We start from the raw sequence: 24,417 nt of genomic DNA, 5'->3' as shown, positions 1-24,417 counted from the left end.
TGCTGCTTCTTTGATGGCATTGACTAAAATGTGACCAGTTTGTGAGTTCAAAGGATACTCATCTTTTAAAAAATTTTTTTATATTTATTTATTTATTCCCTTTTGTTTTCCTTGTTGTTTTATTGCTGTAGTTATTACTGTTGATGTCATTGTTGTTGGATAGGACAGAGAGAAATGGAGAGAGGAGAGGAAGACAGAGGGCCGAGAGAAAGATAGACACTTGCAGACCTGCTTCACCACCTGTGAAGCGACTCCACTGCAGATGGGGAGCCAGAGGCTCAAACTAGGATCCGTATGCCGGTCCTTGCGCTTTGTGCCACATGCGCTTAACCTGCTGCACTACCACCCGAATCCTAGGATATTCATCTTTAAGTAAATTGAGCAGCATCTCTGAATAGCAAAAATGAAGATAACACATAGCACCACTTTTTTAGTCACTCATCTGTCATTAGATACTTAGCTTGAATGGTTAAGGAAGTCGTAGTGTATGTATACAAGAGAATATTACTTATCTGTTAAGAATAATGAAATCATCTCTTTCACCTCATCTTAGATGGAGCTTGAAGAAATCACGTTAAGTAAGAAAAACAACAAACAAACAAAAAGGATGAGTGTCAGATGATTTCAGTTGGAACTTAAGAAATAAGAACAGAAAGGGAAAACACAAAATAAAACTTGGACTGGGCTTCTGGGCTTGGTGTGTTGTACCAAAGCAAAAGACTCTGGGTAAGAAAGGCAGGGAGAGTATTTGATAGGGGGCTTTTGGGTTTTGGTATATGATGACAGAAAAGGACTCAAGTTGAGGGTGAGAGGTTTTTGCAGATCATGGTGAGATAAAAAATTATACCCATATGCCAATACCTGTACTATATACACTATTACCTTCCAAGAAAACGATAAATAAACAAAAGGAATGAAGACAGCAATAACTAACATGGAGGACCATTCTGATGAACAAGTGGCATCATGTGACTAAAAGGTCCACAGTACCAACAAAATACAAATTATGGAATAAATCCCCCCCCATGTTTTCTTCCTCTTCCTAACCCTTCCTTCCTTCCATCTTGCTTTCCTTTCATCCTTCTGTAAAGGAAAATGAATAGAAGAAACTGCCCTGTCAGCCAGAAAACATGACCAAATGATCTTCTTAGTGCACCAGTAACTCAGAGAGAGGCTGAAATAATGTTAACCTTTTCTGTGAACTTGAGACACACAATAGCTGGGCACACATTCTCATTCAGCCTCAGTCCACCACTCTAAGACAGTGATCTCAGTCCTCCTCCCTACCTCAGTTCTGCCCTCAACAGCAGCCACACCTCAGGACTATCTCACGTTCAGGGGCTTCAGCTCGAGACCAAGAGGTCTAGTTTTATGGAAATGTCACTTTGGAGACTGACACACATTTTACTTTTAAATGTTTAAATTGATTGATTCTTTCTGACAACATTTTCTTAAAGCCTTTTCCACCCTCTTAATGAATTTGAGCCTTTGCAAAAGGCATGTGATTGACAGAGTTACAGACTGACAGCTTCGGTTTCTTCAAAGACTCGGAGTTTTACAGTATACTGTCTGGATCTAGGTGAAGAAGCGAGAGGAGGGAGGCTAATCTCTGGGTGATTTTCTCTTATTTGACAATATGGCTGTGAATACCTGGCATTGTTCTTGGGAAACATAGCATTTTGCTTTCTGTATTGCACAAATAATTATGTGGGTGTCGTGTGAATTAACCACCATATCACGTATCTCCAGGATTTGCACACCAGATGGCAAAAAGATGTAGAAAGATGTCACATTCATCCCTGCCTTCAAGAAGCTCGCTTTCACAAGACCAGCACTCCACAGTCAGGCTTTTCAACTCAGTCCAGGACACTTAACACCACAGGTAGGTTGATTTTCAGACCTTTAGAATCAGCCTGAAATTACACTGTTGGCTTTCCTGGTTTTTAAGTCTTTAGCCCAGAGAACACTAGCTGCAGTAGACAGTGGCCTGTAGGGCAGTGATCCCCAGGCAGGGACAGCACAAATGTTTATTCATGGCCTAGCAAAATATCTCACATGGATAGTGTGCTACTCTTCCATGTATGCAACTCAGGTTTAAACCCAATCCTCATTTCACTGGAGGAAGATTCTTTTCCTTTCTGTCCTTTTATTTTTCATATAAAAAGAAAAGATAGTGGGCTGAACAGTGGAGCACCTGGCTGAGTGCACATGTTACCCTGTGCAAGGACCCAGGTTCAAGCCCCTAGATGCCACCTGCAAGGAAGGAGAAGCTTCACAAGCAGTAAAGCAGGGCTGTAGATATCTCTCTGTCTCTCTCCTTCTCTATCTCTTCCTTCTCTGTTGATTTCTCTCTTTCCCCAATAAATAAATAAATAATCGTAATCCACACACTGCCTTAGTGACTGAATTGATATTTTATTTTATTTTTTAAAGTCTTTTAAAGATTTTATGGATTTTTTAAATTTTCTTTATTTATTGAATAGAGGCAACTAGAAATTGATAGGAAAGGGGTAAAGAGGGGTAAAGAGGGAGAGAAACAGAGAGACACCTGCAGCACTGCTTAACCACCTGCAAAGCTTTCCCCCTGCAGGTAGGGAATGGAGGGTTGAACCTAGGTCCTTGCACTTTGTAACATGTGCATTCAACAAGATGTGCCACCACCCAGCCCCTAATTGATATTTTTAAAACAATTACATAAGGTAATAAAATAAGGAACTAGTAGGCACCCTTTCTATGAGTCCTCTAGAAAATACCTTGGAGTCAGGCTTACTCACTTCCTGCCACTCCCTAGTCATCTCTACCTTCCTGATCATTGAAAGCTCCTGCCACCTAACATGAATCAAAATAGGACGAGGTGAACAGTAGCCGCCCCACTTCACACTACTCGCCTTTATGGTATCTCCCTCAGAAGTATAGGAAGGAGAAAAAAAATAAATAAATAAAATCCCCAGGAGTGTCAGAGTCTCCTTTCCCTTTTCCAGGAGAAATTGGAAGCAAGAAGAAATGAGTAGGAGGAAGGTTCCAACCAAAGAGGGGAAAGTGGCCTTCTAAGGACCCCAAAGAAAACTCCGCCAACATCCTCAGTGGGCCCTAGCCCGTCTCCCCGGCAGTACTTCAGAGAGTGACATGACGGAGCCAGAAAATTACAGATTCTTCCAGGAAGGGTGCCAGAGAACTTGACATTTCACATTCACTCAAACATTGGCAGCTGTCACCAAGGGTAACAAAATGCAGGCACTACCTACGGCTCAATAGGTAGCCCGTCCCCTAGAATTAAGAAGCACCCATCTTCATCCCTGACAGCCCAGTGGCCAGGGATGTGACTCCAGATGCAATTCTGATGAAACATTACTGTGTGCATGTGGCAGGAATTGTGTTTGGTGAATATGCAAGTTGGGTTAGCATAGAAGCTAGAAAGCACACCATTTTGCACTGCATGAGTTTGGCTTTGGATATCTTTGCATTTTTTTCCTGATGAATTTTCTTATTGCTAAATTAAGTCATTGTTATTGTGGGGAATATAGATAATTGATAAAAGGGACAAGGAACACTTTGAAAACATTTGTAACTCCTATACACAGATGTATTCATATTTTTTGTTGTAGGATCTTTAATAGAGATAGTCAGAGAAATGAAAATACATATAGTTTAAGTGCATAATAAAATATAGTCTAACACTCCACATATCCATGTGTGCTATTTTTCTTTTCTAAATTTTATCACATCACCAGACATAGAAAACACTGCTTTACTTGGCTAGTTGGTGACACCTGTATTAAATGAACAGAGTGTTTTTATTCAGAATATGTATTTATTTTATCTATTCAGTTCTATCCTGGTATATTCTTCTAAGTTGTAATTAATATGATCAAGTTTGAATCTATATTGTCCTCATGTTCCATTACTTTAGTCTAGGCAATAAACAGCTTCATGCCCAGCTTCATGGGGATCCTGTATTTTTACAACCTATACTGGTAATCTTGATTTAAAAAAAAAAATGTCTTATTTATTTTTGATGAGAGAGAAAAGAAAGGCAGAAAGAATGAAGGGAAGGAAAGAAGAAAGGCCAGAGCACTGCTCTACTCTGGCTTATGGTGGTGCTGAGGACTGAATCTGGGACTTGAGAACCTCAGACATGAAAGTCTTTTGCAGAACACTTATGCTGTCTCCCCAGATCTTTTGTGAAAGTTTTCTTTATTAATTTTTTAGAATGAACATCTTCTTTTTAAAAGATTATTTTTATTATTTTATTCATGTGTTCATTTATTGGGTAGAGACAGAGAGAAACTGAAATGGAAGGAGAAAGAGAGACACCTGCAGACCTGCTTCACCACTTGTGAAACTTTCCCCCTCTGCTGGTGGGGACCAGGGGCTTGAACCAGGGTCCTTGTGCACCGTAACATAGGTACTCAACTGAGTGCACTACCACCCAGCCCCTTTCTTTTCTGTCTCATTTTCTTTCTTTCTTCCTTTCTTTCTTTCTTTCTTTCTTTCTTTCCATCCTTCTTTCTTTCTTTCTTTTTTTTTTTAATGGATAGATAGAATGAGGCAGAGAGAGAGAAACAATAGTGTCAAAAATTCCTTTAGTGTGGTGGGGACTTGAACTTTTTTCTTACATATGAAAAAGTAGCACACTATCAAATAAGATTTTTTTCGTTTTGTTGACCAGTTAATCTTGATTTTCAGAGCTTCAAACACTGTTATGAACAACAGCTTAACTCTGAAAGCATATCAAAGGGCATTAGTGTTTGGCCTGCATTTACCCTATTTCTTTCTCTCTCTCTTTAAAAAAAAAGAATTTATTTATTTATTTATGAGAAAGATAAGAGAGAAAGAACCAGATATCACTCTGGCACATGTGCTGCCAGGGATTGAACTCAGGACCTCATGGTTAAGAATCCAATGCATTATCCACTGTGCCACCTCCCAGACCACCATTTACTCTATTTCTGAAAAAAAAATAAATAAATCTTCTTAAAAATCTATTTATTGGATAGAGAACATCAGAAATCAAGAGGGAAGAGAGTGGCAGAGAGGAAGAGAGGCAGAGGGACACGTGCAGCACTGCTTTATCACTTGCAAAGCTTTCCCCCTGCAGGTGGGGACTGAAAGCTAGAACCCAGGTTCTCCTGCATTGTAACATGTGAAATTAACCATGTGCGCCACCACCTGGCCCCAAATTTACTCTACAACTAAACCTCTTAATAACCTCTTTCCTCTTTGATTTAGCCGTTTATTCATTGATGATATTCTCTTTTTTATTATTATTTATTTTCCCTTTTGTTGCCCTTGTTGTTGTTTTTTGTTGTTGTTGTAGTTATTGTTGATGATGTTTTCACTGTTGGATAGGACAGAGAGAAATGGAGAGAGGAGAGGAAGACAGAGACAGGGAGAGAAAGACAATCACCTGCAGACCTGCTTCATTGCTTATGAAGCGACTCCCCTGCAGGTGGGGAGCCATGGCTCCAATCGGGATCCTTAAGCTGGTCCTTGTGCTTCATGCCACATGCGCTTAACCCGCTGCGCTACTGTCTGACCCCCGATGATATTCTCTTAAATGTCACTTGGAGATTTTCAGCATATAGCTGTCCCCTGTCTGAGAGAAGTCCTCCCAAAGATAGCCACCATGAACTTCCCTGTGAAATTCCTGTGTCTGTCTCTCAGGACCTGCTGGTCTCTAACATCTTTAACTCACTGCCAGACTTGTGGTGGTTAGTTTCTTTGTCTACATTGAGAGAGTTTTGCAGATGCCTATCACAGGGAGATGAGAAACTCTACCCATGTGTCAACAATAAAACTGCAGTCCATTAGCCACTCCCTCTCCCCTCACCATAAAGCAAAAAGCAAAAGAAAAGATTGGTTTCATCCCGAGTCAAGGTAGCACTGAGGGATTGACAATGGGTGGTTCAAATTTAAGTAACAGTCTGTCTTTCATGCTTCCCCAACACTAATGATTCTCAGCAGAGGTGAGATACTAGCCCTGCTGAGCTTCTATCCAGAACAGAGTTTACCAGCATGTTGATCACAAAAGCAATATCCAAGGTGTGTACAAGTGAGTAGTCAGGTGCTCTCCATACTAATTGTAGAGTCAGAAAGTTCTTGTTTGAATTCCACTTGTCTACTTTCCATTCAGGAATCACTGGAAAAATCTATAAATAAATTCATGGAAATTCTATGAGACCAAAGTGAGCAACACTGGACACACTACAGAGATTCATGCTCCATCACATCACACCTTCTACCACCAGTGGCAGTGCCCATCTTTCTCTGTCTCATGTGCTTTCCTGTACTGACTTATTCAGTCCTCATTACTGACAAGGCAGGCGCTGTTTTGAACCACACTTATAAGTGGGGAAACCAAGATATGGTAGAAGTCAGTCAGTTATCTTATATTACATAGCTAATAAGTAGTGAGCCTGGGATTAAGCCAACTGGTTTGGATCCAGAGTCCCAAGTACTTAGTTACACTACCTATGCAGAATATGTGTATTAACATAAATCTGCATTGTAAATGCTTATCTAGCCCCCATCCTTCTCCATATCTTGCCCATATCTCCCTATATTTCTGGCCTGTTGCCTACTGTACAGAAAATGATCACAGTTGTTAGCTGCTTCCTTAAGGTTGGATCTTTCGCTCATTTGCCATGTTTCAATGTTATATTCCTAAAGCTTAGTATTCCAAAATCTTGACACACATCTATGATCATTTTCTTAGAGAATGCTACAAGACATTGTATTTTGGTGATAGGATGGCCATTCATCTTACTTTGTCTAGGGCCAAGAATTTTCCTGGGATTTCTTGAGTTAAATATAGATAGTCCTGAACAAGTAGGGACAGTTTAGAGTTTCCACATAGTATATATATATATATATATATATATATATATATATATATATATATATTGCCATGTTTCAATGTTATATTCCTAAAGCTTAGTATTCCAAAATCTTGACACACATCTATGATCATTTTCTTAGAGAATGCTACAAGACATTGTGTTTTGGTGATAGGATGGCCATTCATCTTACTTTGTCTAGGGCCAAGAATTTTCCTGGGATTTCTTGAGTTAAATATAGATAGTCCTGAACAAGTAGGGACAGTTTAGAGTTTCCACATAGTATATATATATATTAGTATATATATTATACAAATAGTATAATATCTACTATTTGTTAAAAATTTACAATGCCTGTAGCAATCTAAATAAAAGAAGGATGGATTTCTATAAAAACACAAGAGACAGTGGTGAAGGATCTATCCAGATAGCTTCCGGAGAGTGGCCACCATCCACAGGATTATTGAGGGGATTGTGGATACTGTGTTTAGAAGACATTGATTGAGGGTCTGAGGATAGGATGCAATGAAAGTCACAGATGGAAGTGAAGAAAGATAAGGAAGTGTTGATACCAAGGGCTAAGAGAGTATTTATAACAAGGTATGAAATGTCAGAGGACTCCAAACCAAAAGAGTGCATGGACACTATCTTGGTTACTTCATGAAGCCAGAGCTAATGTGGAAAAGCATAGAAAAGCAGGTTTTTAATATTTCCATTTTATAAATAAATTTTTAAAATGCTAAAAAAAGAAAATCAGTCTTTTTTATTTTTTTAATTATTGATTTAATAATGATCGACAAGAAGGGTAAGTGGGATACAATTCCACACAATTCCCACCACCTGAGTTCCACATGCCATCCCTCCATTGGAAACTTTCCTATTCTTTATCCCTCTGGTATCATGGACCCAGGACCATTATGGGGCACAGAAGGTGGGAAGTCTGGCTGCTGCAATTGCTTCTCTGCTAGATATGAGTGTTGGCAGGTTGATCCATATTCCCAGTCTGTTTCTATCTTTCTCTAGTGGGGCAGGGCTCTGGAGAGGTGGGGTTTCAGAACACATTGGTGAGGTCATCTGTCCAGGAAAGTCAGGTTGGTGTCGTGGCAGTACCTGAAGCTTGGTGACAGAGTAGTGGAGCTGAAGGGTTGACATCCCAAGCCTGGTGTCTCTGGACAAAGGAAGCAGGTTTTTTTATTTTTTTTTAATTTTTTTAAGAAAGGATTAATTAACAAAACCATAGGGTAGGAGGGGTACAACTCCACACAATTCCCACCACCCAATCTCCATATCCCACCCCCTCCCCCGATAGGTTTTAAGGAACATCAAGACCTTGGATGTATAACTTTGCTCTTCCCCCTGCTGATACCATTCTTTGGAGAAAATTTACTTTCACTTTTGGTGAGTAAACCCTTTCCAAAAACTGACATCATTTTAAAGTTATTTGCCCTTCAAAGCACCTTTCCTTGTTAAAGAGGATTCATAGTGTGTGTGTGTGTGTGTGTGTGTGTGTGTGTGTGTGTGTGTGTGTGTGTGTGTGTTTATGTGTGTGTGTGTGTCTGTCAGGTAGAGAAGCAGCCTCTTGTCTCAAATTGGTAGATACTTAGAGAACAACTCCCGTGTAGGAACATACAAGCAATTTCATGGAAAGGGAGCACAGATCTGCTCCTTCTTCAGTCTAAGAAAAGCAGGGAGAATTATAGACGAGTCATATGTCTGTGTTGCTAACTTAGAGGAGTGGAGTGACTAGTTAAGGGCTCAACTCCTGGGGCCTCTCAGAACTGCCTGTGAATACCCTCCATAATAATAACCAGTCAAAGATCACACCAAGAACATCATTACCAAAGTGCAATTTTTTTTTTGTGAGTGATCTTACAATCTCAGGAAAGACATTTTATTCTGATAGAGACTAGTATTTATTGGACATCCATCATGATCCAGACTCTGTTCATAAAACCTTTTTGTTTCAGAAAGGCATTTGTGGAAATACCTCATTTTCAGTGATCTCTACAAGATAAACAGTAACATGTCAATTTCTATAGTTTGGGGATGAAGATTCCCCAGGTCCCCATTAAAAGGTAATAGCAAAAAGGAAAATGAAAGAAATTACAGTCTAGCTTCAAGGGGCTGGCTCCATTTAGCAAATAGGCTTCCCCACTCCTGTTCTCAGATCTTGTCCTATCCCAAAACCAAAAGACTATGGATGCCATCTTGTTTTTCCTTGCTAAGCAGGAGGCAGTCCAATCAATGGACCATCTCATTCAAGACTTAACCAAGCACAGAGGAACCTTTTTCACTACAGCTTAGCCATGTGTCCACATCTGAGTAGTGGATTCCATACTGCATCATAACTGTGTGTATTGGCCCACATATTAGACTTTTGGGCCATACTGAATTTTTAAAAATAATTTGTTTATTTATTTATGAGAAATATAGGAGGAGAGAAAGAACCAGCCATCACTCTGGTACATGTGCTGCCGGGGACCGAACTCAGGACCTCATGCTTGAGAGACTAGTGCCTTAGCCACTGCACCACCTCCTGGACCACTGAATTTTTTCTATATTTACTTATTTATTTATTCTCTTTTGCTTCCTTTGTTTTATTGTTGTAGTTATTATTGATGTTATTGATGTCATTGTTGTTGGATAGGACAGAGAGAAATGAAAAGAGGAGGGGAAGACAGAGAGGGGGAGGAAAAGATAGATACCTGCTGACCTTCTTTACCACTTGTGAAGCGACTTCCCCACAGGTGGGGAACTGGGGGCTCGAATCAGGTCCTTGCGCTTCACGACACATGCACTTAATTTGCTGCGCTGCTGCCCGACTCCCATGCCATATTGAAATTTAGTGATGCTGGGTGAGCCTAAATTATCACCTACCTATCCATGACCATGAGTACTTGGGAGGGATACGTCCTCCATGTATGGAGACTTGAATGTCAAGGACAGCAGCAATCTCTTCAAACAGCAGGAACTAATGGTGTCTCTGAGCTGAAGGCTTATGTCCAATTTTGTGGGGAGATATTGACAATGAACCTGTCATCCAATGTCACTTCATTCACGGTCCCAAGAAGTCAGGAAATAATAATAATACAGTGATGATGAGCATTTGTTGAGAATACTATCTATATTTTCTGTTCATGGTGGCCTATCAGACTTAAAAGATAGGAAGCGCCATTCCAGCTACAATTATTGGCAGGGAACCCAGATTTACAGAGGTGATGTCACTTGATCAAGATCTCATGGACAATGGGTGACAGATCCTGGATGGCAAACTCAGATGTGTGACCACTGTGTCACCCTTCCTCTTCTCTATTTAGCCAGATGCTCCCACAGCCCAGCTAATGGCAGAGATCTTGAATCACTTAATTCGTGTGTGTGTGTGTATGTGTGTTTGAGAATGAGCTATAAATACATGGCTGGCATTTGAAAATCAAAATCGACATCATCGGAAGTATAAAAATAATGAGGTGGGTGGTAAATGGCACATTGGCGTGTGAGCTATTTGCACAACGGAGGAGCGGGGGCCACTTAGAGCAGACAAATGGCTTCTCCGTAGTCACAGATAAAGAACGACGTGCAGGGTCAAGGGAAGGCAGCTTTCAAGCAGCTCCACTTATTGTCGAGCTTCCTTTTGAAAACAGCAAATAAGTTTTCCTTTTGGAAGACTTGCTCATGAAAGGAGACAGGAGTGGCTGAAACAAGCTAGGGGCATTCTGGTGTGAATGATCTTTGCAGGAGGCCTGTCCTGGACCCAGAGCTCCCTTCTCTGCTTTCATACTTCCTCCTTGTCTGGAGGGGCCCTTTCTGGAGTGGGGTCTCCAAGGCTTCCCATCCAGTCGGCTTATTATCTCCTAGAAGCACATAATGTGTTGCACCCAGTGACTGCATTATAGCAAGGCCCTAAATTGTATTTGGACAAAGAATAATTGAACACTGGACAGAATAACAAATGTCCCGGTCAAATTTGCTTCATGGGTTTATCGTGTTGTATTAACATGATAGAAATATGAATACTTAAATCTTATCTCAGGTAGAGTTTATAACTGCATTAATCATTTACTGTATTATATATTTTTCATGTCAGTAAGATTGCGAGGAAAAGATTCAATTTCCACAGCACAGTTGGAGAGTGTTTCAGATAAGTAGGAGGCTAGGATGAACCCCCTGCAACATGAGTTTCAGTTGTGGACCTTATATAAACAGAAGGTTAGCATATATCAAGCAATATTAAGCAGGATCCTTTACACTCTGGAAAAATAAATCACCAAGCCATTTGATGCCATCACTGTGTTGGCCTGAATCAGATAAACACTGAAAGTTTTTAGTTACTGCATTAGATCCACTCTGGACTGGAAAAGCAGTTCCACCACTAGAATTTTATGCTGCAGATGCTGGTTTCTGGGTCCTTGGACCCCTCTGAGTGATGTGTGTTTGTGTGTGTGTATGTTTGTGTGTGTGTGTGTGTGTGTGAGAGAGAGAGAGAGATTGAGAGGGATATTGAATACTGAAAGAGTTCTTCAGGGGTTGCAGTATTTATTTATTTTTAACTTATCATTCTTGGGAGACACATTCTCCTTCTGAAGTCCAGCCTAGTGTGAGTTTTTGCTGAGGCTGGAGCCTCAAAACTGTAAAGCTTGCTGTCTAAATTAGTTGAACAGAAGGAGACTATCTTTTCCCTTCTAAAAGTGACAGATAAGACTCTGTTTCCTGTCTGATGGAAACTTCAAAAGAACCATGTCAACCCACTGTGGAATGGCCACAGAAATGCCTTCAAAAGGCCAGGTTCAACCATTCTGATGAGAGGCTAGAATGGGAGACTTCTATGTTTCCCCGTGAACTTCCTGGATTTTCAGTTCAGCCCAGCTGCCAGCAAGATCTTTCCAGAAACTCTCTTAAGAGTGTGGGTGGGTGTGGGTGGGTTATGTCTCTGAAACCTCTGTGTTTGCCCAGCAAAGTGAAGCAGAGGTCATGACACCCGGTAACTTATTTTTCAAACTTTAGGGGGAGGAAAAATCCAAACAGCAGGCCGTAGAATAGAAAGGTGAGATGCAAAGACACAAATCACTTCCCAGTCACAAAAATTGCCAAAAAATAGCAGCTTGCAGCTGTGCACAGCAGGGACAGAAAACATTAAACACATGTTAAATAACAAATAGGAGACTTAAATATAGCTAAAAATGGACCTTATTCTGAATAAATCATGCAAGCTGCATCTTAACCGTCCTGAGAAATGTAATGGATCATGTGAAATCTGCCAAATTTGTATTTAAAAAAAAAATCAATAGCGGGTGTCTCTGCTTTTAAAATGACATGCTGTTGGGTTCAGGGAAGATGTTCCATGCTACTGTTGTCCCCCCTCCGCACCCTGCCGCCCATAAGACTACAGCTGGATTTAAGAAATTTCACTTTAGTTAAAGACAAGCAAGACATGCATTTGAATAAGTCTATTTTTTTTTCGGATGGATAAAAACTATTTAACATTCACTTTGCACTGCCTTAGCATTTCACAAAATTGTTCCCTCTTTCTTTTGAACATGTAAAGGAGTTGGCTCATCTATTCTGAACCTTTTTTTTTCCCTTTTCTGAAAACCACAGAAGTTCATTTCTCCAATACTTCTCATCCATATTTAGCCTCGACGAAGACATAGCCACTGCCACACAGACAGAGAGGTTTTTCTCTCATCTCTTTCACTCAGACTGTGTGTGTGTGTGTGTGTGTGTGTGTGTGTGTGTGTGTAGAGGGGGTGTTGCTCGCCTTTTAGAGGATAAGGCAACATAAATCTCCAGGCAGAGTATTCAAATCAATCCCGCTGGCAAGTCTCCTTCTCTTGAAATGCTTGCTGCCTATATATTTCTGTCTTCAGATTATTTTCAAGTCCTCTGGCTTGCCTTCCTCACTTAGGAACACATTTGGGTTGATCCCACATGTGTCTCTCTTGGGAGATTCAGGTACCTCCATTAAGGAGACACGGAACTCTGCTGGAGGATCTCTTAACTTTGCCTTTATTGTGTCATAATAGCACAATGCTTTCTACACACACACACACACACACACACACACACACACACACCACTCAGACTCAGTGCTGTACACACACATGCACATTCTTGAGTAGGACAGTCTATTTAGTGGGACCATCTGTGGTCATTTACATTTAGGAGCAATGGAATGTCATTGCTGTGTATATCTTTTGCCATCAATAATCAGTTGCCAAGGAGTTGAATGTGAGGGGCTGGGTTATGCCATGGAGGAGAAAATTCTGAAAAAACAGACTCGAGCTCATGTGTGGCTGGGGGCCTGTCTGTGTGGACCGTGTCCTTTGTGCCCAACATGCTACCGTAAATGTGCTGTTTGCATTCAGAATATTCATGGTGTTCTCTTAGCATGGAACAGCTAATGTGTGACTCTCAGGGTAAAGGATATATGTGTGTTAAGAAGAGAAAAGGAAACATTACAAAAAAAAATGAAAGAAAGGAAGGAAGGAAGAAAGAAAGAAAGAAAGAAAGAAAGAAAGAAAGGAAGGAAGAAAGGATAAGGAACAAGTAAAGTCCTCCTGGGGAGGCATTGAGAGACATGATTAGCATACCCAGGGCTCCTCTCTGCTGCAAACCTCCTATTTGGGCTGTGTATAGGAGCATTTCCACCGACTCTCCTCAGATGGGGGCTCTCCAAAGTCACTAAATGCTCTAATGTACTGAGAAGTCATAAATATGGAAGACCCGGCACCGCTGCTTTCACTTCCTGTATCTCAAGGATATGGGTGAAATTACAGATGGTAGTGCGAGTAGTGTTCAAAAAAAAAAAAAAAAGGAAGAGAAAAGAACTCTGTTTAATGTTTAAAGTTTAAAAGAAAAAGAAACAAAAAGTATAGGAGAATCTTGAGAAATGAGAGAGAGAATGGAAGAAGATGAATGAAAAAAAAAAGAGAGAGAGAAAAAAGAAAATCAGTGTTAGTTTAGAGCTCATGTCATATTTAGTTGTTTTGGAAACATCCTTTCTAAGAGAGAGGCTGTGTTTTTGTTGTTGTTGTTGTTTGTTTTTACCCCAATGACTGAGCATCATTGCTCCTTGAAATTAAATCAGAAGAAGAGGTGAGTCCATCTAGCCAGTGGCAGTACCTTCATAAAACTAGCTCCTACCTTCTAAGACTACAAGAAAGAATGGGTTTACTTGCTCCTTTGATGATTCCCTCCCTCCAAAGGAAATTCCCTTGGGAGATAGCATAATGGTTCTAGAAAAGACTTTCATGCTAAGGCTTTGAGGTCCTAGGTTCAATCTCCAGCACCACCATAAGCCAGAACTGAGCAGTGCTCTGAACTTTCTCTCACCATATTGTTCTCTCTCATTAAATAAACAAGTAAACAAACTATGAAAATATAAGACAATTTGGGAGTTGGGCAGTTGCACAGCCGGTTAAGCGCACATGGTGCAAAGCGCAAGGACCACCATAAGGATCACCATAAGGACCACCATAAGGATCACCATAAGGACCACCATAAGGATCGAGCCCCCAGCTCCCCACCTGCAGGGGAGTCGCTTCACAGGCAGTGAAGCAGGTCTGCAGGTGTCTAACTTTCTCTCCCCCTCTGTGTCTTCCCCTCCTCTCTCCATTTCTCTCTGTCCTATCCAACAACAACATCAATAATAACAATAATAATAACCACAACAACAATAATAAAAAAGGGCAACAAAAGGGGAAATTAATAAATTTTAAAAAATTTATATATATATATGAAAATTCACAAGCTGTCCACAACCCCCCCAGACACAAACACACACATGTTCCACATAGCAAGCTGTTTTGGATTTTTTCAGGCGGAGACAACTAATATAAAACAGTAGAAAAAGTATTATTTGCAAAGGTTGGTAGCCCACCTCATGTTTGTTATTTTGAGATCACTAACATTTTCTTTTTCTTTCTTTCTTTTTTTTTTTTTAAGGGAAATGAGTACATTTTCAGCAGAAAGCCAAAACCAAAATTGAGGAGGTTAATAAAATAGCGTCTGAAATGCAGCTTTATTAGAACTCTGTTTCTGACTTGTCCCCATCTCCCCTATTTTTGAAACCCCACTGGTACACTTTTTGTTTTTATGCTTTTATTTGACTTTAATAATTCCAGAGATTTGGGGGTTCATTGTAGGCTTTTTAAAAACCTCTGCTTTTCTCTTATAATATTCCTCCTTTCACTTGCCCAATGTGATTCACTCCTTGAAGCTCTTGCTTTCTTTTTAAGTCATCAATTACTCAAACTTTGCAGGCCTATCTATCCTCAGCCATCTGGACCCCATACCTTATTTTAAAGCATGTTCCAATAATGACAACCTTCTTTTCTCAATTAATTTATGGGCTGTAGGGACCATTTTTCATTTGTTATCATGCACTACCATTTGATCTCTCGTATCTTTCTTCTGCATCTGCAACCATGGAGTATAAATCTTCCACTCCAGCATTGTCACGGTGGCCAAGATATATAGGTATAACTCCCTATTAGTTCCACAAAACTGACCTTAATTTCTAAAAATGGTATCAGATGTGAATAAAGTTTGGTAAGATGATTTGTTTTGATTTACTTTGTACCACTTATCTTTGAGTTTTCTTCCTACTTTTCTTTTATCTAATTTAGACAGTAGAGTTTTGCAAGCACGTTATGGTTTATCCATTACCTCCCTGCCAATGTTGCTCCTTAGAGAGAGATGGGGCTGGGAGATTTTGGGTTGTGGATAATAATAATGTGGCCTGTGGACATGCTTGAGGTTGGTTTGTTGTTTTCTGTTTTATTCAAGCTGACCTCCAAGCTTCAATATCTTTCCTATTTTGGAAATGTGAATATTTTTCCAACAACAGGAGTGTATCAAGTTATTAGATACTGGATCTGAGACTTGCACAATAAAATTAAGCACGTAGATCCAAATATCTTCTCTCTGTTGCTGTTCAGATGACAAACAGGATATTGGAAGGACCCACATCTCTCACCAACCATTATGGGAGGTTGCTTATGGGTTTTTCTCTCTCTCCTCCCTCTCCCTCTCCCTCTCCCTCTCCCTCTCCCTCTCCCTCTCCCTCTCCCTCTCCCTCTCCCTCTCCCTCTCTCTCCTCTCTCTCTCTGTCTCTCTCTCCCTCTCTCTTTCTCTCTCTCTTTGTGTGTGTTTTGCTCTACATAAACAGACTTCTGTCCAAACTAAGGAATGCTAATTAAGCAAAAACCATGGCCAGATGTTTATTAACACTTCTCAGGTTCATGGGATTTGGAGAGTGTGCAGTTTTCATGAACTAATTTAAAATGGGAAACACCTTTATTGGAATAATGGCCAATTATAATTGCCTACTCTGCCCATTCTTTTCTTGTGCCAGTGGAGTTGGGGGGCAGGGTCCCTTATAGTTGAGAGTTGAGGTGCCCTGTGCATTGTGCAGCTGCTAGCTTCAGCTCCTGCCCCAGCTTGGGATGTGATTTCAGCCATACACACACACTGTGAGAGGTTGTGAAACGCACGTGTGCAGACACATCCGCAGTGAACTGTGGGCTGTGTGCTGTGCAGAACCAGTTTAGGGCTTCGTCTTTTTTTCTTTTATTGCAGTGTGCCTTTACTTTGTACTCACCTGCATGGGGACCTATTGGTCTGGAGTCATTCAGAGTAGTCCCTTTGCCAAGCGGTGCTGTGTCTTGGAATGCCAATGCACAGTGAGACAGGAAGAGGGGCTGTCAGGCCTCAGCATGGTGACTTCACTGTGGGCCCCAGATTCAAACTGTGGAGTAATAAAACTGAATAGCACCATATAAAACTCGGAGTTTCATAAGACAAATATTGCTCTATGCATTCATGTCCCTTGCACTATGTTAACTGTAGGAAGAAATAGAAACAGTTTTAGTGACCTCCTGGGACCTATAAAGGCTATTTCTGAGTCTGAATCTTGCTGTTTAATTTAATCATTTATTATATTAATATTCAAATGGGCTGTATCTTATTAGCTACTGCAAAGATGTTAGTATGTCTGAAATAAATACCTAATTATGCTTTTGAAGAGAGGGGTTCTAAAGACTTTGGTATGTTTGTGCTAATAGAAGAGTTCATTTGCAGATTTTTTTCTGCAGAAATCAGCAGTTTGAAGATTTTTTTTTTCCTTCTCTCTTTTAAGAAAATAAAAACAAGGATTGAATATACACTGTGAGGTTTCAGTTGCAGGTCCTAGCCACCACCCCCCTCCCCCACTCCCAAGCAGCCTTGGGAAGATAAGGTTTTGTTTTCTGTGCCTTAGTGAGTGTCCACCTTAGAATGACCAGCACTCTTGGCTCAATCAAATGACCATCAAATTACATAAGTTTCTGTTCAAAGGACAAAAAAAAAATAGATATCCCTTGGAAATACATTTTGGAATCCAACATGGTAATATTTTTTAACATGACTATTTCATTATTTCCTCCTCCACTTCCTCTCTCTCTCTCTCTCTCTCAATTCCCAGTGCAAAATCAAAATCTTATGTAGGTCATTGATTTTTACATCCACAGACAATGGACACCAGCAACTTGAAGAAATCAGACTGCCATTCTGAGGTACTGTGTGAAACTGAGTGCCACACACACTCTGGGGGAGCCTGCCCCCACCCCCATGGGGTAGGCACGGCTGCTGGGGGGGGGGGGGCAGTGTCTGAGGCCAGAGGCTGCAGATCCATAAGGAGTCCATTTTCCTAATGCCGCACATTAGCTTCATGAGGATGGATTGTGCTGCTGGCATAATATACACAAACAGTGATGATAAAGTCTCGACTAAATGTATACACTGCATTTGGAGCAGTGGAGAAATTAGCGGTAAGTGCAGAAGTTACAGTCTGAGAAACTGGGGATTACACGTTACTATCTTTCTAAAGTAACTGCCACTGGATTTGCAATCACTCTTTCCCCCCCTTTATTTTCAAAGATTGCTACAATGGATGACGACTAATATCCAATTACCTCCTATACCCCCTCCCCAGCATCCCCTGTGACCCAGATGAATGCTGATGACAAAGGTTAATTCCCAAGCTGGTGGGGAGGAGATGGCACCCAGGGTTGAGGCTATCTCAGGACTCTCCACCTCCTGACCTCCATTTAACCTTTAAATTGACCTCAAACAAGTTTATTTTCATTCTCTTCACATGGATAGCTGTCCCATGAGTGGGGCCCCCTCTTTTCCTGGGTAGATAATTACATTGTAGCTGAAATTCTCTTTCAGCTGTTCCTCGCTGTGTCATTCTGGTTGTGTTGACAAGTCTCTTTTCCGCTGGCTGGCACACAGCCTGCACGGCTGCTGCCCAGGACCCATCTGTCCCTTTGCCACCACCCTGGCCTCTCACTCCAGTCATGTACCAGTTCCACATCCAGGTGGAAGCTTCACCGAGCCCAGTAGAGGATTGTAGGAGATCACGGGGTCTAGCACAGAAAAAATGCACTTGGATCCACTTGCCCTTTCTTCAGACCTTCAACCTGGACACTACATCATCGGTGTCATAAAAAATTCCCAGTGTACTGGAAATATAGTACAGTGATACCACACTAGACTTGCATGCCTGAGGCCCCAGAAGTCCCAGGTTCAATACCCAGTAGCACATTATACCTGAGCTGAGTAATGTTGTGTCTTCTCTCTCTCTTTTAAATCAATAACTACCAAATCTTTTCTAATGTGTTCTTTTCAAATTTTTTTTTAGATTTTATTTTATTGAGAAAATTTCAGAGAAAAAGACACAGAAAAAGAGATGAAAGCATTGCTCAGCTCTGCAATGGTGATGCTGAGGATTAAACCTGCACTTTGGATCCTCAGACATGAAAGTCTTTGTATATCCATTATGCTGTCTCCCTGGTTCAATAAATTAATCCTTTTTTTTTTTAAGGTACTATAGGACAGGCGATGGCTCACCTATGAGAGTGCATGAGGACCTGGGTTCAAAACCCTGTTCCCAGAGGTTACATAGGCTACTGTGCTCCTGTGGGCCCCAGTTCAAATAATGAAGGGTTTACAGTTAACAATATTTATATACTTTCCTCATATTTGGGAGCTACTCTCTTCCCTGATCCAGCTTTTTAGTCCTTTTTCCAACTATGATACCATCTCCTCAGACAATAGCTTGGGTCCACTTTTATTTAAGCTGTCAGACTCAGGCAAAAACTGTTAAAGCTAGGGCCCCTTGGAATATACCTAAAATAGACCTACTAGCTTTTTCCAAAATGGAGACCCCCAAATCTTCACTTGCAATATTGTTGCTTTTAGGTTCATGATTAGTTAACAATTTGTTCTGCTTTATGTATTAACTCTTTTTAAGCCACTGGTTCCAGATGCTACCATGATGCCAACCTGACTTCCCTGGGCAGATGACCCCACCAATGTGTCCTGGAGCCCCACCTCCTCAGAGCCTGGCTCCACTATGGAAAGAGAGAGGCAGGTTGGGAGTATGGATCGACCTGTCAATGCCCATGTTCAGCAGGGAAGCAATTACAGAAGCCAGACCTTTCACCTTCTGCACCCCATAATGATCCTGTGTCCACACTCCCAGAGGGATAAAGAATAGGAAAGCTTTCAAAGGAGGGGATGGGATATGGAGTTCTGGTGGTGGGAACTGTGTGAAATTGTACCCCTCTTGTCCTATGGTCTTGTCAATATCTCCATTTTATAAATTAAAATTAAAAGAAAAAAAAAAAAACCTGCTCCCCACCTGCAGTGGAAAGAAAAGCTTCAGGAGCAGTTGAACAGTCCTTCAGGTACTTTCCTCTGTCTTTCTTTTCTTCTCCTGTTCTCATTCTCTCTCTCTCTCTCTCTCTCTCTCTCTCTCTCTCTCTCACACACACACACACACACACACACACACACACACACATTCTATCAAAGTAAAAGAAAATTGGCACTGGGAACTATGGATTTGTACAGACAGTAAGCTCCAGTGATAACTCTACTGACTAAATGAATAAATATTACAAAGATAACAAGGATGCCTCCAAGAACTGGCAGAGCTCACAGTGGCCCAACAGGAAAGTTCTCTGTGGAGCACCCTGCATTTCCCTTTGAACCTTCCTAGGTCAGATAATGCAAGTTCCTGTGAGAGGAACAGGAAACAGAATAGCCAGAGAGCCTATGTGCTGATGCTACCAGACTTAGCAGGGTGAGTTGGGGGTGTGCTTGAAGAGGGTAATCCTGCCCCCCCAGGTGAGGAACACTAGGGGCAAAAAAGGACAGGGACCACCTCCTCTGTCCCCAGAAATTCCTCTAGGGACAGATAGAGGTAAAAAGCCCCCAGTCCACACAGTGCTGACATAACAAAAGTTTTCTCTGTACTCTAGGGATCAGTTGTTTAAGTCACAGGGTCAGCTGGTGCATGTCCTCTGCTTGGGGGGGAGGGGGGTGGACCCTCCTGTGTATCATGAAGTCAAGGCTGAGAGGACCCAGGTTTAGTCCTGGATACCACCATAAGCCAGATTTGAGCAGTGGTCTGGGAAAACAAAAAGAAAGGAAGGAAGGAAGGAAGGAAGGAAGGAAGGAAGGAAGGAAGGAAGGAAGGAAGGAAGGCCAGGCAGCAGTGCACCTGGTTAAGTGCACATATTATACTGTGCAAGGACCCAGGTTTAAGCCCCTGCCCCCACCCCCACCCCCAGAAGGAAAGCTTCATGAGTGTTGAAGCAGGGCTGCAGGTGTCTCTGTCTCTTTCACTCTATATCTCCCCCTGTCCTCTTAATTTCTCTCTGTCACTATCCAATAATAAATAAAATATAAAAAGGAAAGAGAGAAGGAAGGAAGGAAGGAAGGAAGGAAGGAAGGAAGGAAGGAAGGAAGGAAGGAAGGAAGGCTGGCTAAAGAAGAGGGGAAAATCTTGGGGAAGAAAAGAAATCCCTTTACTCCAGCTTGCCTTGATCTCCCTGTCTGAAGTCTTCCCTTTTCCAGCAATTCCTCCCATCACTTAAAAGGACCCCATATTTCTTGTGAATTTGGTGACTTCCTCTTTCCTCCCCACCTAGTACAAGGCCTTGGAAGAAGGGAGAAGGACTGCCATGTAATTTCAGAGAATGGAAATGCACAGTCCCTTGCTCAGAGATCATGAAGAACTTCATGATGGTGATATCAATACAGGAAACCAGCAAAAGTGGATGGTCCTCTGTGACCCTTGAGGCCACCCTGGAAGGGACTCTGTTCAGTCCTTGCTAGTTCACTGCTGTGTCTAGAACGTTTCCTGATGTGCAGCAGACACTACATGCAGACAGAGGAATGAACCCCACTCTGGGAACTCATGTTTGTCTCATTAACATAGGAAGCAGGAAAGAAGTTCCAGTCTAGGAGACATTTTTTATATATATATTTTATTTTATTGGATAGAAACAGAGAGAAATTGAAAGGAAAAGCAGAGCTAGAAAGGGAGAAGGAAAATGAGACACAGCAGTACTTCCTAACAGGTAGGGATGGGGTGGGGGTAGTAGTGTTTGAATCTGGATCCCTGAAAAAGGGACCAGGGTTGCCATCACACAGCCCCCCCTTGATTAAATTCTTTATGGGCAAATAAACCAGCTCTCTCTTCACTATTGTGTCTCTGAAGGCAAGGCAGAGTGTGTTCTGTGATATCTTAAGAGAAAGAGAGAAGAAAGAAAGAAAGAAAGAAAGAAAGAAAGAAAGAAAGAAAGAGAAAAGAAAGAAAGCAAGAAAAAAGAAAGGAAGGAAGGAAGAAGAGAAAGGAAGTGAGGGAGGAAGGAAGTGAGGGAGGAAGGAAGGAAGGAAGAAGAGAAAGGAAGGAAGGAAGGAAGGAAGGAAGGAAGGAAAGAAGGGGGAGGGAGGAAGGAAGGAAAGAAAGGAAGTAAAGGAAGAAAGAAGGAAAGAACAAGCCAAAAATCCAATGGGTCTCAGAGTCTGTTTCTATGATGGGTTATGAGAAATTCAACGACCTTCAAATGGAGAGTGAGTTCCATTTATAACACGAAGAAGAGTGCAAACAGAATGGAAGTTGCAGGTAAAGGTGTGGACTTTGGGGGGTCCAGCTCTGTTCTGGATAGCAGTGGGGAACATATTCCATAGAGTGGTAGTAGGGCTTTGGTGCTCAAGGCCAGGCCTTTTTTCCCCTCTCCAATATGAACTGAGACTGTTTTTTTTTTTAACTATCTAACAAGCAGGAGAGTCCAGGTCTGGGTGGAGGCTTGGGGTGGACTCATATAAAAGCTGAGTTGGAAGCAGGATGGCATAACGTGTGCCTCAACCACACTTGGATTCCGAGTGTTAGGGTTTGGAAGTCCTGGGATGCCTTGATCTATTTAGTGTGGATGTGTGAGAGAATGGGGTGTGTGAGAGAATGGGATATGTGAGAGAATGGGAGGGAAAAATAGAAGTGGAAACTTAAGGGCTGGAGACAGTGATGACAGACCCCATGGAGGGCACTTATATGATGTACAAACACCTTAGTTCAAGCCCCAGGTCCCACTGAGAAGCTGCAGGAAGGGTAGATCACTGCTGCATGTGTCTATCCAGTCTCTCTCTCTTTGTAAAAAAAAAAAAAAAATGGCTGCTGGGAATGGTGCAGCTGTGCAGGCGCCTGTTTCCTGCAATAACCCAGGTGGCAAAAATAAATGAAGAAGTAAAATACAATGTATGAAAAATTAACAGAGACAAGCCAAGGGCAGAGGGACACCCAGTGGGTGAGTCTTAAAATACACACACACACACACACACACACACACACACTTTCCAGAAGTCTTTTAGAACTATAAAGATGGTGTCCAGTCTGTATGAAGTCTGCAATGGACCATGTAAGACTACTCTCACAAAAACAAACAAAAATATATAAATGTATTTCTGAAAAAAAATTTTAAGGTTCTAAGAATGTTTATATATGTATTTATTTATTTCCCCTTTTTTTGCCCTTGTTGTTTTTTACTGTTGTAGTTACTATTATTGTTGTTATTGATGTTGTCACCATTAGATAGGACAGAGAGAAAAGGAGAGAAGAGGGGAAGACAGAGAGGGGGAGAGAAAGATAGACACCTGCAGACCTGCTTCACGGCCTGTGAAGCGACTTCCCTCCAGGTAGGGATCTGGGCGCTCGAACCGGGATCCTTATACCAGTCCTTGTGCTTTGTGCCACCTGCACGTAACCTGCTGCACTATCGCTGACTCCCTGTAATAATATTTTTAATCACCCTATGGGTGAAAATAGCTCATAGCCTTGATTTACCTGTGGGTTTATACTTTAAAGAAAATCTCTGCATTTATTCAATTTTTTAAATAAATTATTATTATGGACCCAGGATCATTATGGGATACAGAAGGTGGAAGGTCTGGCTTCTATAATTGCTTCTCTGCTGGACAGGGGTGTTGGCAGGTTGATTCATACCCCCAGCCTGTTTCTCTCTATCCCTAATGGGGCAGGAGTCTGGAGAGATGGAGTTCACACATTGAGGACACATTGGTGAAATCATCTGTCCAGGAAAGTCAGGTTGACATCATGGTAGCATCTGCAACTTGGTAGCTGGAAAGCATTAAGATATAAAGCAGAATAAATTGCTTAATAAACATGAATTTAAAGTTAAAAATATAGCAGATGAGATTTGGAGGTCTCCATTTTGGAAAAAGCTAGGAAGACTATTTTAAGCATATTACAAATAAAGTCATGGGCTCCCTTGGAATATACTTTTTTTTTTTCAATTGCCACCAGGGTTATCGCTGGGGCTCAGTGCCAGGGCTATGAATCCACTGCTTTCGGCAACTATTTTGGGCTTTTCATTTTCTTTCTTTCTTTCTTCCTCTCCTCCTCCTTCTTCTTTTTGTTGAATAGGACAGAGAGAAATTGAAAGGAAAGGGGAGATAGAAAGGTAGAAAAATAGATACCCGCAGACCTTCACCATCCATGTAACATTCTCCCCCTGCAGGTGGGGAACAGGGGCTCAAACCTGGTTCCTTGCTCATGGTAATGGGTGCTCTTAAACAACTGCACCACCTGCCGACCTCCAAAGATCCTTTTCCTTTAATTTTTATTTATAAAATGGAAACACTGACAATACCACAGGAGAAGAGAGGTACAATTCCACACAATCCCCATCACCAGAACTCCATATCCTATCCCCTCCCCTGATAGCTTTCCTATATAGCTCTGGGAGTATGGCGGTGGAAGGTCTGGCTTCTGTAATTGCTTCCCCGCTGAACATGGGCATTGGCAGGTCGATCCATACACCCAGTCTGTCTCTCTCTTTCCCTAGTGAGGCAGGGATCTGGGGAAGTGGGGTTCTAGAACACATTGGTGGGATCATCTGCTCTGGGAAGTCCAGTTGGCATCATGGTAGCATCTGGAAACTGGTGGCTGAAAAAAAGCCAAGATATAATAAAGCAGAACAAATTGTTGACTAATCATGAACTTAAAGGCTAGAGTGTTGCAGATGAAGATTTAGGGTCTCCAATTTGGAAAAAGCTAGTAGGTCTATTTTAGGTATATTCCAAGGGGCCCATGACCCTACTAGGTTTTGCCTGTGCCTGATACCTAATATGCATGTGATCTAAGTTATTGTCCGGGTGGGATGGTGTCATATTTGGAAAAAGGACCACAAAGCTGGATCGGGGAAGAGAGTAGCTCCAAAATATGGGAAAAGTA

General features: G+C 41.5%; 1 long non-coding RNA gene across 1 annotated transcript in view; it reads left to right on the top strand.

Moving 5' to 3' along the window:
• The first annotated feature begins 7,784 nt into the window (after positions 1-7,784).
• Positions 7,785-24,417, top strand: part of LOC132537027 (uncharacterized) — a 49,321-nt gene continuing 32,688 nt past the window's right edge. Inside the window, exons 1-2 of the long non-coding RNA XR_009548544.1 lie at positions 7,785-8,021; positions 8,146-8,234. This is a non-coding gene — a long non-coding RNA (uncharacterized LOC132537027). The remainder of the gene's footprint in view (positions 8,022-8,145; positions 8,235-24,417) is intronic.

This window comes from Erinaceus europaeus, chromosome 2 (genome assembly GCF_950295315.1).
Source record: "Erinaceus europaeus chromosome 2, mEriEur2.1, whole genome shotgun sequence".
Taxonomy (NCBI): domain Eukaryota; kingdom Metazoa; phylum Chordata; class Mammalia; order Eulipotyphla; family Erinaceidae; genus Erinaceus; species Erinaceus europaeus.
This window is presented reverse-complemented; position numbering and strand designations above follow the sequence as displayed.